Raw genomic sequence first — 14,833 nt, 5'->3', positions numbered from 1 at the left:
GTACAGGGATGTGGAATAGCATCTAAAATGTGGAGACAGATGGGACTTCAAAGAGTTTATATTAAAACGTGAGCCAGGGATTTTTAACTAAAGGTTTTAGTTTTACCTTTGTAAAATAATTCATTTTCCCTATGGTTTAATTTCATTGAGGGTGTTTTAAAAATATAGCTCCCTTTCTCTTATCTCTAAATTATTCTCAGTGCACATTTGTAGAAAGAAACAAATGGACATTATTACCAACAGTAGGATTGTTGTCTTAAAAATGAGTAATTGCAGTAATTCATTGAGTACAACTATCTACAGAGCCTGTAGGAGTTGCTACGGAGAAATTAAAAAAAAACCCCATAGGTGCTAATATTTGAAGGAGGGGAATACACACAAATTATTCAATTACATTGGATAGAGAATGACAGAGGATGGAAGTAGCCAAACTAAGCATTCAAAATTTGAGCTTTGGCCTTCAGACACAGATGTCAAGCTAATATTAAATACCGCACCATCTCAGTAGTATGGACGATTACCGACCGTATCAAAAATGAGAAATGCAAATGACTGCCAGAAAAATCTCATCAACTTATTTTTTGTGATGCAGATATGGAATAATATAGCAGAATCAAGGCATTCAAGTGTTATTTTAGAAAAAATGGGTAAATGCAATGTGGTACAGTCATATAATAGAATATTATTCAGCCATAAAAAAGAATAAAATACTAATACATGCCACAACATGGGGAACCTTAAAAAACATTAGGTTAAGTGAAAGAAGTCAGACCTGAAAGGCTACATATCCTATTATTAGGAGGGTTGAGGGGAAATGAGTGATCGCTTAATGGGCTTAATGGGGATTGTACCATTTGTAAATATACTTAAAAGTTAGAAGGGTGAATTGTATGGTATATAAATTAATCTCAACAAAGCTGTTAATAAAAGATGTTCTTTTAGATTCCTTTAGCATAACCTACAAACTCATAGGCATTTTGCCTTCCCTGTAGCACAGGTGTTAGTTCTACCTCTCCGACCTTCTTTCCCATTCCTGCCCCCAAATACTTCAAGGGAATATGAAAATTACCTAAAGAATTCAATGAACAAGCGGCCGCTTAGACTTGCGAGGCACCACTCTGAAAGAACTGCTGTGACAGAACTTTAAAGAGATACAACCTGAAGAAACAGCAAAAAACTAGGAGTTGCTGTCCCTCGTAACAAATTTCCCTTTCACAGCCTATCGTCTTCAGGGCACAAAAACCAAACCCAGAAGCAAGCCTACTTCTGTGGGGCCAGGACAGTTAACTGTCAAGCCGGTAACTCTCGTTAGCGCCCCCTTTAAAACTGACACCATTGGCCGTATTCTCGCGTTACCATGGCCCTGTTTCGTCACCTTACCGCCGATTTCCCATAGTCCACCTCGCTGCCTGTCCCTCCTCAGCCACTCTCTTCGCCAGCCTCGCCTCGCTGCCGCCGCCCGCCTCGCTGCCATGGATTCCGTGAAGTTCGCTATGAAGAAACTCAACGAAATGGAAAAACTCCCCGAAGGCTTCAGAATTGAGGCCAGCAAGAACCAGCAGGATCCCAGTAAAATGTTCTCGGGGGCCTATCCCGTGGTGTCAGTAAGAGAGTTCTTTTAGAATATTTGTCTCAGTTTGGCGAGATAATAGACTGTACGATTAAAATCCATCCGTACACCGGGCTATCCAGAGGGTTTGGATTCGTGCTTTTCAAAGATAGTGCCTCGGTTGAAAAGGTCCTCCAAGTAAAAGAGCACAAATTGGATGGCAAGAAAATAGAGCTGAAAAGGGCAAAAGCCATGGAATCTAAATCCTCCCCGAAGAAGGTTTTTGTGGGTGGCTTGAACCCTCGTATGTCTGAAGAAAAAATCAGAGAATACTTTGGGACATTTGGAGAGATTGAGAATATTGAGCTCCCAGTGTGTCCAAGAACAAATGAAAGACGGACTTTTTGTTTTATCACATATACGAGCGAAAAACCAGTGAGGAAGTTGCTAGAAACCAGGTACCACCTAATCGGCTCTGGGCGGTGTGAAATTAAAGTTGCCCTCCCGAAAGCATATTTGACGCAGCAATGCAGGTGGGGAAGAGATATTCCATTTGCTGGGTTAGGCAACTGTGGTGGGGGAGGAGGCGGCTTCTACGCAAACCCAAATGCTTGTGGGGCAAACCGAGATGGTGGCTGGGCAAACCGAGATGGTGGCAGGGCAGCCCAAGATGGTCGCTGCGCAAACGGAGATGGTCGCTGGGCAGCCCAAGATGGTCGCTGTGCGAACGGAGATGGTCGCTGGGCAGCCCAAGGTGGTCAGTGGGCAGCCGAAGATGGTCAGTGGGCAGCCGAAGATGGTCACGGGGCAAACCAAAATGTTTATGGGGCAGTTGGAGGTGGTGGAGGCCTTACTCCCGTGCTTTTTCCTGTTCCCTTCTTGGTCTGCAATGAAGGATTTAATTTCTCTGATCAACTAGTTGGTAATTTCCATAATGCCTATAGTAATCAGCCAACTTTTAATGGCTGTGGTGACATTATTTTTTTTGGACACAACTATGGGACCTATGCATTTCCTAATTACCACATGCAAATAAATGAGGCCACTCGCTTTGGTAGTGGTTACCAGGGAATGTATCAGCCATTCTAAAGATGAAAGATGAAGCTCTAGAACCACTCAGTCCTTGAATGAAAAGTTATCTTATTCATATGAAATGACTAAATGACTGTTTTGTAACACCTTGTCACTATTTCTGCCTCAACTGTTTCCACCTGTTTTTAAGCCCAGTTTATTTTACCATGACCTTTTGACATTGGAACTCTAGCACAGGAACACAAGGATTTGAGACTTTTGTTTTATGGAAGTTAATGTTTTCTAAAAAATAAATGTTTACTAGCTTCATATGCAACTATTTCTGCAGTGGCTTCTATTTTGAGTTGGTGTTTTCTTCATTTTGGTGTTTGGTGAGGGGAGTGGGGGAATTTTTTCTTTGGGTATGTACTTGTTTTTTTTCTTTTTTCTAGGGTGGTGTGTTTGGGTTACAGTTACCAGATCCAGGAAAGGCGATCTTAAGGTTTCCCTCTAGATTTTCTATATATTCGACCAGTTCCTTCTCGCATTCATTCATTCAACATTTTATTAAGGGATGTTATAAGCCAGAAACTATGTTCAATGCAGAAGATTCAGAATCAGTCCCAGTCTTAAAAGAGGCAGAAGTAACCCAAGAAATATGATATAATATGATTAAGTACTAGATAAAGCTTTGCAAAGGATTATGTGGTATTACAGACACAGCATCTAAAACGTATCTTGGGAGGGGGTTGTTGAAAGAGGAGTGCAGTTGGGTAGATTTTGCCAATGGGCTGTGCTAAGAAGAGAGAGCATACCAAGCAGACATGCAAAGGTATTGAAGAAGGAATTTAGCATGCACTTTGGAAGAGAGCAAAGAGATTTTTTAAGGACAAAAACAGAGTGCATGTGGAAAATAAGGGAAGGGAAGTGGGCAGTGGCTTGAGCATCTCGTCAACGAAAATATAATGAGTCATCAATGTGAGCCACATATCTAACTTTAAATTTTCTAGTAACCACACTTCTGAAGAAGAAAAAAAATTGATTTTGATAATAAATTATATTTAATTTAATATAACCAAAATATCATTTCAACATGTAGTCGAGATAAAAATTATTAATGAGACCTTTTATATCATTGTTTTCATAACAAGTCATCCAAATCTAGTGTGTATTTTACTTTTATAGCACATCTCAGTTCAGACTAGTTACATTTCAAGTGCCCAACACATGTGGCTAATGACTATCATATAGGAAAGTGCAGAATGAAATCACAAAAGAGCTGAATTCTATTTTTAAGGCAATTAGGAGAAATTAAAAGATTTAAAACAGAAGAATGATACGAAACGTCAAATATTTAGTACATGCCCAACACCAGGCTCCCTGCTAAGATCCAAAAATCAATGAGACTCACTCTCTGCCTTCAGGTAATTCATGGTCAAAAGGGAAAGCTAGACGTGAAACCAAGATTTTGATAATTAATGTGATAACATGGGAGTAATGTAAAGTTTAAGGAAGAAGTCAAATTTACTTAGTAGAACAGTAGATATTTACTTTCCTTATTAGAATGTAGATATCCTGAGGCCACAAAAACTCTACTCTTTTTTTTGTATTCTTCTTAGCATCTAGCAAGGGCTCTTGCACACAGTAGGAACTTAAATATTGAATGATGACACAGTAACAAAACTGATAAGTGTATATAATGTTATGAACAAATAGAGAAAGAAACAGGAGAAAACTGTAAAAAAACATGAGATTTTTCTTTTCATTTTTAATGGAAATGTTTGTTATTTAAGTATTTGAACACATGGTGGGGGAATTTTAAATATATAACATGTAAATGTAAACATACTTTGTTAAAAAATGGAGACTAAATGAAATAATAGAAGTGAAATTGCTTTGAAAAGTTAAAATGACTATATATCAGGTATATATCAAATATATGTGTGTATGTATATACATATACATATACACACACACACATATCAGAATAGGTATGCAGTGAAGATTTGATGTTTACTGCCTTTTGGAACTAAAGTATATTACACTGAACCTCAGTTTGAAAACATCAGGGGATCAATCAACTGAGTTAATTTAAATATTGTTTCAAATAATATTTTCTTATTAGAAAACTCTACAAAATAGTCATAGTGTGTTGCCACAAAGCAAAATAGAATTCCTGGGTAAACTAACAAGAGAATTCATAAAACTAAATGGTGGTATGCAATAGTCAATGCAATTGAAATTATGAGTGTGTTTGCATGTATGTATTCAGGACAAAGGACAAACAGATTTACCCAGCAGAAAGTATTTAGGAGGAATCAGCTTTAATTCACCAGCGTTAACAAGATAAATCTAGGTGATTTTTGATTAAAAGCAGTGATTCCTGCTCCCTGGGGAATTAACTTGTCTATTGGGCCGGACAAAATATATCTATATTCACATTTGGCTATTTGAACTAAGGAATTCAACCAAATAAAGTTTCAGCCAATTGATAGTCAGTATAGCAGATGTTTTGACATTTCAGTTTTGTTCTGTATTGATATTTCAGTTTAGAAACTATGTAAGTTATTTTTTTCCAGTTCCAGCTGGTTCATTAGTTGATTCAGGTTTTAAAGAAAGTTCAGTAGAAAAAAGTAGGGTGAGTTCAAATTTCAGTATATTAGATGCATTTAGCAAATTAGCTTAAATTTATTATTTCTCTTTGGGCAGGGGCTCATCATTAGTTCAAGATTCTTCTTGTGACTATACATTTTAATTGTTAGAAATTGGGTTATGTCATGTCAGAGTTATGTCACATCAGCTATTTTTGATCACAATAGTCTAATTAACCCTCAGACAGTTATGCATATGTTTATGTATATGAATGTGTTTAGATGCTATCTAAAAAAAATAAGATGTGAAAGTCCAGGTTAAAAGGGTTTGTTACCCTCCTTAAGAAAATAATGGCCAGGTCATATTTTTATTTATATTCTCATAAGATCTGCATTGACAATAGAAATGTATATACATAGTAACAATTATATGCCCTAATGGCCCACCAAAATTGAAACAGCCAAATTTGATTTCCTGACATTTTGCTACCAAAAGTTTGGTACTTACCCCTGTGGCCAAATGAAGAACAAAGACAAGTGGTTTCAGGAAAAAGAAAAAAATTTATTAATCTGTTGGCAAATGAGGAGGATGTCAGACTCAAAGTACCATCATCCTATCTATAAGCAGAAATACAGAGCTTTTAAAAGGAGTTTTCCACTTCAGGCTATTGCTGTTTAACTATAGCATCTCCAATAAAGACAATCTCATGACCTCTGCCAGGGAAATTCCGTTGAGCCATCTCCTGTGGTGCAAAAAACAAAGAACGCTCCCTTGCCCCTCTGATTACTGGCCTTTGGCAGGTTTTCATTCCCAAAAAGAATGTGTGTGTGTGTGGGGGGGCGTTTAACATATTAACTGCCATTAGTGTTGTATTTAACTCACTTCAGTTTTGACCCCGGGGCTTCTTGAAGCATATATAAAATCCTACTTATTGATGTTCTTATTGTTACAATTAATATGGACAATTTAATTCTAAAAATGTGGATTAAATGAATAGAAGTCAATAAATTTCATTTTTCTATTTATGTTTACCTTTGAATTACACTCAAAATTTTTTTCTATTTTTGTTATGAAACACTGTGGCCCCAAGGAAGTTTTCTGATTTTTATGTGTGGCAGTCAATGTGTTAAAGAGCCAACTTGTAAAACATTTTACCCTTTTTCAGTCTGTTACCTCTTTTATATATTCCCTACTGTCAATTTTACCTTTCCATATCTGTGGGAGGAGAGGCAATGTAGTCATTGAACTACTTCCTGCTGACTTAGGGTGATGTTCCAGATGGAAGGTTTATAATCATCTATGCCATTGCAAAGCTTTGGCAATAGATTTACAGAAACTAAAGAATGCAAAAGATTATCAGGATTAAAAGGGCATAGGCAACAACTACAACCCTTAGGAATTACAAGGCAAAATGGAGGACACCTGATAAAAGAGATTTTATCCCGCTTGGTATCTAAGATACCAGTAGGGCTGTGGGTCCTCATTGTCCCCTTGTACATAATGTCTGACACAGGACCGGGCAAGAAAGAAACATGGGACCTCTGAGTATGGGGCTATTAGTCACGCCCTATAGGTGATCCAAGATCACCTGCAAATTCAGAAATTATATATAGGAATACTTGCACCAAATGAGGTTTAAGATGACAAACTCAGCAGTGAAGTGATAGCTTGGGAAATCCTCACTAAGGAGTTGTCTCTCCAGCCTATAGACAGAACAAATAACCAAAGAAAGTTTAGTGAAAATATCAACATTCTCATTTTTCCTTCTTCTTAAACAGATACTTTAAATCGCCTAAAGGCTGGCCCATCCACTGGGGGCTTGGGTCCTCTTTTTCCATGGCACACCTCTTTACTCTGGTACAATGGACCCAAGGTTTTACTCCTGACAATTTCAGCAAGCTGTGAGTTGTTAGAGGCACTCCCTAGGGTCCCTTCCACTTCTCTGCTTCCAGCTGGGGCAGGGACCTGAAAGAGGCAAACTCATGCATAGTGGTTAGGATCTTATACATTGCTTTACTCTGTTTCCTTCACTTGCAGTTATATTACCATACTTACCTCAGGGTTCTAAGAAGGGTCTCCCACAAACCATTTCATAGGGGCTTAACTTAAGCCTGCTTCTAGGGGCCACCCTTATCTGGAGGAGGGCAAGTAGTAATACCCTATGCCACTTTAGATGAGTTTCCTGCATCAATTTTGCTTATTTGCTGAATTATCTCCAATATAAAGGAGGATACATTACCACTCTGTATGGAGGAATGAGTTCCTTCAGAAGGATTCTGGTAACTTCAGACACTCTCTCCATTCAGGTAGGATAAGTGTTTACCCAGCCTGAAAAGGTATCTATAATATTAATATAAGCAAGTATTCTAAGTTTTTAGTCATTTTAGATATCTGAGTGAAATTAATTTGTTAATCATCAAAAGGGTGGGTCCCTACATGTTGGGTTTCTTGTGTGGTAGGCTGCTTTTCTGTCTTTGGAGTGTTTCAAGTACATAAATAGTTCATTGTAAATGGAGTCCTCTTAAATGAGGTCCCACCAAATCCATTTAGGCATCGGGCCCATAATGTGTGCATTTATATAGGTGTCTTATAAGAGGCTGAACCAAGGCTTTGGGTAGGAAAACGAGTCCATGAGAATTTTGTTCTCCACTTAGGTGTGTCATCACAGATGTCAGATCCCCAGTCTTTAGTATTTATTTTAATTTAAATGTAGCCAGAGTATCAAGGCCTCGAGGAACAGATCACTTTTATTGGCCTTCTTAGTAGCTCTGTCAGTGGCCTGATTTTTTTTTTTTTTTTTTTTTCTGCTTTCACTCTGGCTATAACACAAGTCATTTCTCACACAACGCTCGGAATGATTTTTTTTTTTTTTTTTTTTTTTTTGTAATATAAGTCTTTCTTTTTTGGTGGCCAGGACAGTGCATGATTATCACCCACTTGGGCTCAGCCACAGCCTGTATCAGGGCCTTTATTTGAGTGGCATTCTTAATATCCTTATTTTCTGTTGTCAGAAGTCCCCCTTTTTTAAAAATGGCATTATGAGCATGTGCAACCATAAAAGCATATTTAGAGTCCGTATAAATGTTTACCTTTTTTTTTCTCTGGATAGATGAAGTGCTCTGGTTAAAGTAACCAGCTGAGTTTTCTGGGCTGAAATCTTGGGCAGTAGTGTCATTGTTTCTAGTACCCGTCGTTTTGTGCCCACCGCCCTTTGCTGTCTATTGTCCATAAGGCTATTTCCATCAGTGAAAAGATCCCAGTCTGGCTCTGGCATCAGCTGCTTTGACAGATCCATCCTGCTAGAATAGACAGTCTCCGGAACCTCTAAACAGTCATGTTGTAAAGCCTCATTTTCTTTAGCTGGTCACAAGTAGTCGTTATTGCCCGGAGGCAAGGAGGCCATCCTCTCACAGTATTGTCCAGTTGCTTTGACAAGTATGCCACTGGTCGTGGGATGTCTCCCGGCATCTGTACTGAGATTCCAAGGCTCATTCTTCGGTCCAATTGCAGGCTCCTCACATCCCTTGCTAAGCTCTCACTAAACAGGGTAGGCGAGTTTTTAAACCCCTGGGGCAACACAGTCCAGCAGTGCTGTGAGGTCATCCTAGTCTCAGGATCCTGCCATTCAAATGCGACTAAGTACCATTCATAGTCACTTATATAATATCATTAATGGCATATAGATCCTACGTGAATCTATACTCATTGGTATGGGGAATTTAAATTTTTTCTGTACGTCCCGGGGTCTGGTTGGCCTATGTGGCCTTATTTACTTTTTGGTAGCTTCTTCTTGCAAATGCTATAACGATGTGTAAGTCTGCTGAGGCCCAAACTTCAAAACGAACTGTTCTGCAGTGGCAGCCTCCTGTATGCTTTACCAGGCCCTGGTATTTAAAGGTGTCCAGCAGGTGCTTGGCAGCGCCCTGGGAGTTGAGCTTCTGCCACTTCTGGAACAGCTCCTGGTGTTCCTGCTGCTCACCCAGGTCCAGCGTGGCCACTGAGAACACTGGAGGCGCTAGAGGCAGCGAAGACGGCAGCAGCTCCCCCAGGCCGTCCTCCTGGGCCTGCAGCCACGACTATAGCTACCTTGCTGCTCCCTGGCCCCTACCACTGGCCTGGCTTGCGGAGCGCCATAACTACTGGTGTCCGGGTTCTCGGTGGCGGCCAAAGGGTCCCCCTACCTCCCGGACCGCTTCTGCCAGGAGTTGGCGGCCCCACTCCTGTGTCAATTAAAAAAGTCCAGTAATTGAGTCTCCACTGTCAATTGTCCCCCTGGGGTTCCTGTGGGGATATTTGGTTTGGAGCCACTAATGAGGCAGGGGGCCCACGAACCGCCTCCTTTGTAATCTGAGTCCCGGACTCCAAAAACCGTTGGCTGTCCTGGGACTTTCTTGTTACGTGGAGCGCTTTGCAATTTTGAGCAGTGTTCTTTCCAGCGTCCTTCCTCTTTACAAAAAGCACACTGATTGTACTTCAACCAGGGGTGACTTTTTCTGCCCTCTCCTTTTGACTGTTCAAAGGACCCTTGGTTGGCGCAACTAACAGAGCACACATGGGTTTCAGTTTCTGTTCTTCCCTAGCGTTATATATTAACACTTTAAAGGCGATATCAACCAGCTGTGGGGGATTCCTGCCAATTGCTCCTTTCACGCGCTGCAGCTTCCTCCTTATATCTGAAGAACTCTGTCTTATAAAAGTCACGTTAAATATGTGCAAATGTTCGGGTGCCTCTGGATCCACATCTGTATATTTCTGATATCCAGGAATCTATTTTGTAAAGCTTTTCAGACAGATTCTAATGGTTGGTCAGATATGAAAACCATGGAGATAACTAAATGGAAACCTTTTAACCTGAGGATTCTTAATTCCGTGATTAGTGTTAGAGGGAGAGCTCATGAACCCCTAGGATTTTATGATTATTTGAAAAGGATTAATATGCATACATGAAATAGTCGATTTTTAGTTCATATATACCCTAAAGATCCTCAACTGTATAAGATAGTATTGGGAAAAAGATTTTTATAGGTTTTTGAAGCATATTTTTATTGAATTTAAGTTATATGAAAGATCAAACATCTCTTTTCAAAGAAGCAGAGTAGACGCCCCACTATGTAGATCAGCAGTGTTCCTGCTAGTTAATACACTATGACACATTAGTATAGTAAGCCATGTAATATTTTTTTTGTAAAAAGATGTACCCTGGGAAGAAATGGAATTTAGAAAATAGTAAAACTCCTAATTTATGGAATAAATTACATTTTCTCTAAATTATATTTTTTTCTTTACCCCAAATCCATTAGATTTTTCACTTGCTAATTCCACAATCTATATTCTTATAAATAACATGGCAAATCTTCCCAATTGTCTGCTGTGAAACTAGCCCTGAAGCGCAGACAGGACTCTATAATTTATTTTAATGATTGCTGATACAGGGCAGAGGCCTTCAGGGTGGATAAAAGAAAATCTTGAGATCTCGAGTCCCTGCAGGGGAAGTTCTGGACACCTGGCTAGCCTTGAAAAGTGAGTGGGCAACCTGATGAGACCAGTGGCCCTCCAAGTGAGCCTGAGTCACAAGGCGTTTTATTTTAGTTCACTATGGAAACTAAAATACGGCATGTGCTCTTGAGTTGTTTTTCGGATACCCTCACTGGATAGAAAATGCAGTTAAGGGGGAACTGAGGAATTGAACTCTGACTGCCGTTCTTTGTTCTAAATTTCCCGCTGAGAGAACTGCAACACCCGTCTTAATATCCCTTTCCACTAATCCAAGAATCTCTGAATCCACTTATGCCCTTCCACTTCAGGATATCACACCTTTTTGGGCCAGGAAAATGTATAGCCTCCATATATTGATTTACAGTTTTGCATGCCTGAAATGTACCCATGCTGTAAAAACCCTGGCTTCTAAGCCATTGGGGAGTTTGGGTCTTAAACAATAGCTGTCCCTACTCCTTGCATGGTACCCTGCAATATAGATGCCTCTTTCTCCTACTGCAACTCTCAGCTTTCCCATCTGGCTTTACTGTGCCAGGTGAGCAGACCCTGGTTTGGTTTGGCAACAATTGATTACAATCCTTTTTAGTGATACCTAGCTTTTAAGCATCCCTTCTGCAGCCAAGAGTCTGAGTACAAGTCATGAATAAATGTTTGCTACCTCTAGAAATAGATCCTGGCCAAAAGCCCAAGCTCATACTATGGAAGGGAGCTCTGATGTGATAATACCTGAAATGGACCTAGTTAGTTGTCTGTGCTGAGAAAAGTCCCTTAATATCTATATATTCAGTATAATGTTTTATGATCATTGTTGACATTGAAGATAATAACTGATAAGTTTTAATTAATTACCCTCTATTTACACTTTTTTATAATCTACAACATTCTTTCTCACATGCAGAAATGTGTAACAGGGGGACTTTTGTAAATCATACCTGTAAATTTTGCCAGGTATAGTCCTTGCCATAAAACTATATAATTCATTGGTCTGTAGAAGAACTATGATATAAAATATATTAAAGCATCTATATAAATGCAAATATAACAAAAGATACAATTGATTTTTATGGATTTTAAGTCTTGAACATAAGTAAAAGCTCTGTGGACTACTCGACACAGTCAGATAAAATGTCAAAATGGTCCCCTAAGGGAAATCAGAATGATGTTCCAGAATACCATTTTTAACAGCCCCCACTGTTCTTTGATACTCCCTGATTTGCTTGGAGGAAGGGTTGTCACAAAACTGCTAAAAAGGCTCCTAAAAAATAAAACCATAAGAAGATATGGTTTAAACGGAAAAGATACACGATAGCTGTCTCCGAAACACGTCAGCTGAAATTCACTTTTGTAATTTCATTTATACAGTCACACAAACACATAGGATTTCTAACTGATCCATTAAAACCCTAATAAAGTTTTCATTTGAAGAAATAAATAACCACCCAGTATTTATAGATTACTGTAAGGTCAACATTTTTGGAGAAAACTAATCAGCTAATAGCCATCACTACTTCCTAGGTAGATGATTTATTTCTGTCATACAGAGAGAAAGAGAAAGGTTTGAGTAATTTTCCCAGCCCTTGGCAGCAATCAGGCACAATATTGAAATCTGTTTGCAACCTCCTTATATCAAGTGGTAGAACAGGCTGAGTATTTCTCCCTGGTTTCACCAATCTAAAATCTAAAAAAGTAAAGATAAAAATAATAATAGCCACCATATTCTGAGTATTGCCTATTTAACAGACTGTACTAGGTGTTTTTTATGTGCTACCTTATTTAGTTGGACCCTCACAATGGCTATTTGAAGAAATTAATCATTGTTTACATCACATAAATAAGGAAGGCATGGTTAAGTTATTTGTGCATAGAAACACAGCTAGTCAGTGACTGACTCAGTCTGTGAAAACAGCTCTTTCGACTTTCCCGAGTCTGTTCACTTTTTACTGCATGACACCATGTCCCTTACCATAGCATCAGGTGCAAACTAAATCAAACTAACACTTTCATGGTCTTCTAAGAAAAAAGTATTCAAGTAAAAATAATAATAGCGTTCAGAAACATGTAGACTAAACATTTAGTGGTTAGGACATGAGGTGGGGTAGTAGTGGTAACAATAGCAAAAATAAATTGGAAAACAAAAGACTCTACTTTGAAATGCAGACAGGATACATTTTCAAATTATGGAACTGCCATGACAGTCAAGTTTTCTATGAAAAATAATTAATTTCCAAGGAAAAAGATAATAATACTTTTGATGTTTTGTCTTGAATGTTCGACTCACCAAAAATACACTATAGAGAAATACATTGTACTGGTACAAAGAAAAAAAAAAAACACAACATCAAAATTAGGTTTAACAAGACTAAAAGGATCTTTTTGTCTTGTGATAGGGAATTTCACTTTTAAACTTTGCCAAATACTGTTTTCCAATTTTCCAAAAATATAAATGGAAAATGAGGTAGTAAGTTTGTGAAAAGTTGGGAGGGAGAGGAGAGAGAGAGAGAGACAGAGACAGAGACAGAGACAGAGACAGAGAAACACAGAATCAAATTGAACTCCACATTTCCAGATATTTTATTTAGGCAACATTCCTAATTCTGATATGTTAATCCCTTTATCCATTTACAGAATTGCCTTTGCTTTTTGGCTATATCTTAGAATAGTGATGTCAAAGACTGTTTAGAATAATGCAGTCTACACCAGCTTATATGCTACTCCTAACTGGTATTCTCACCTATTTATAAAGAGGTGACTCTTATGCCACACCAATCTGTGTTAACATTAATCTGGACCCAAAGATGATTTTTTTTGCCAGTGATTTCTTTTAAAATAGTACTTCTATTTGTGTGTATATGTGCGTATAAAAAGCTTTATTGCAAACCTGAAGGTTGCAACAGAAATTGGATAAGATGAAGTTTCTTCAGTGAAAATACAGAACTCACAAAAAATGCCAGGAGAGGCTAGTTTTAGAAGCTAGAGACACAGCAAATTAAAATCTCCGAACAGGGACTCAGAAGTCTCTTAAGACAACAACTACCAACAATTAATGTCTTTAGAGAATACCTTCCCCACAAACTGTGCTAGGATAGAAGAGAGGAAATGCTATAACCAAAAAAAAAAAAAAAAGGGGAATTTATTGAAGCTGAAATACTCCTTCTGCCACCGAGTCACCTTGGAAATAACAAATGAAGTAGATGCTAGGGGAAAAAACATATCTGGGTGAATCCTGTGTGAACAGATATATGGCAGTGTATAGAAAGATGTGTATATATACATATCCACAAACACAAATTTTCCTAAAGGACTTCTGAAATCTCAAAAGCCCATGCAAGTAATTTCAACCCTATAGAAAAAAAACTATGATTCTTGAAAATTAACTGAAAAACGAGACAATTTTAATCCAGCAACAATGTGCTGTCTCCAAAGTCAATGTCCTACCTATACTTTGAGGTTTTTGGGAAAAATATTATCTGTTTATGCTGCTTTAGCGAGAAACAAACCAGGGAGATTTAGGTGGGAAATGAGAATCAGAACAAGTTTTACATTAAAAAAACAATTTTGTAATAGAGGGAGCATTAGACACTACAGCATAGTAGAAGAAATTGAAACCAAATTTAGCTGTGTGGCTTTTCATACACAATACAAGCAGAGGATTAATATTTGAGGTTTTAGGGGAATGTACACCATTAATTACATGCTACGGTTTGGGTCTCTAATGGAGATAGCCTTTGAAGTGTACTTAAAATAAAAATGGTGATTCTTCATTAGCACTATTCTAAACAGTTATCAGAAGGATCCACACTGAATTTCCAGTATTTCATTTGGGGGTGACTACAATGATCCACAGTCTTTAATGAGTGAGCTCTGTAAACAGAGCTCTGGATGAGGGGTGTGTGTGTGTGGGTCTGTGTAGAAAGAACGGAATTTAATAAGAAGGAAACAGAAGCGTGGTCCTCAGTGTTGGAAAAATTACAATTTGGCTGCAGAGAAACCACAGTCACACAGGCATCCTAAAAATATGTCCAAAATGAATTTATTGCTGGATTAGAAACCATTGGAAAAGTAAATATCCATTATCATACGAATAATAGATAAATACGTATATACATAGGTGAAGAATGGGATAATCCCTGATAAACGTAGAGATTGATACGGTTAGAAAAATCATATTTGCAGAGCCATCATAGT

At 38.3% G+C, this 14,833-nt stretch overlaps 1 pseudogene; it reads left to right on the top strand.

Annotated features, from left to right (window-relative positions):
* Nucleotides 1-1,493: 1,493 nt before the first annotated feature.
* On the top strand, nt 1,494-2,638 carry LOC105814909 (annotated as a pseudogene).
* The last annotated feature ends 12,195 nt before the right edge of the window (nt 2,639-14,833 follow it).

Source organism: Propithecus coquereli, unplaced genomic scaffold (assembly GCF_000956105.1).
Source record: "Propithecus coquereli isolate 6110/MARCELLA unplaced genomic scaffold, Pcoq_1.0 Scaffold31, whole genome shotgun sequence".
Taxonomy (NCBI): Eukaryota; Metazoa; Chordata; class Mammalia; order Primates; family Indriidae; genus Propithecus; species Propithecus coquereli.
Note: the sequence above shows the minus strand (reverse complement) of the source record. Positions and strands in the feature narration are given on the sequence as shown.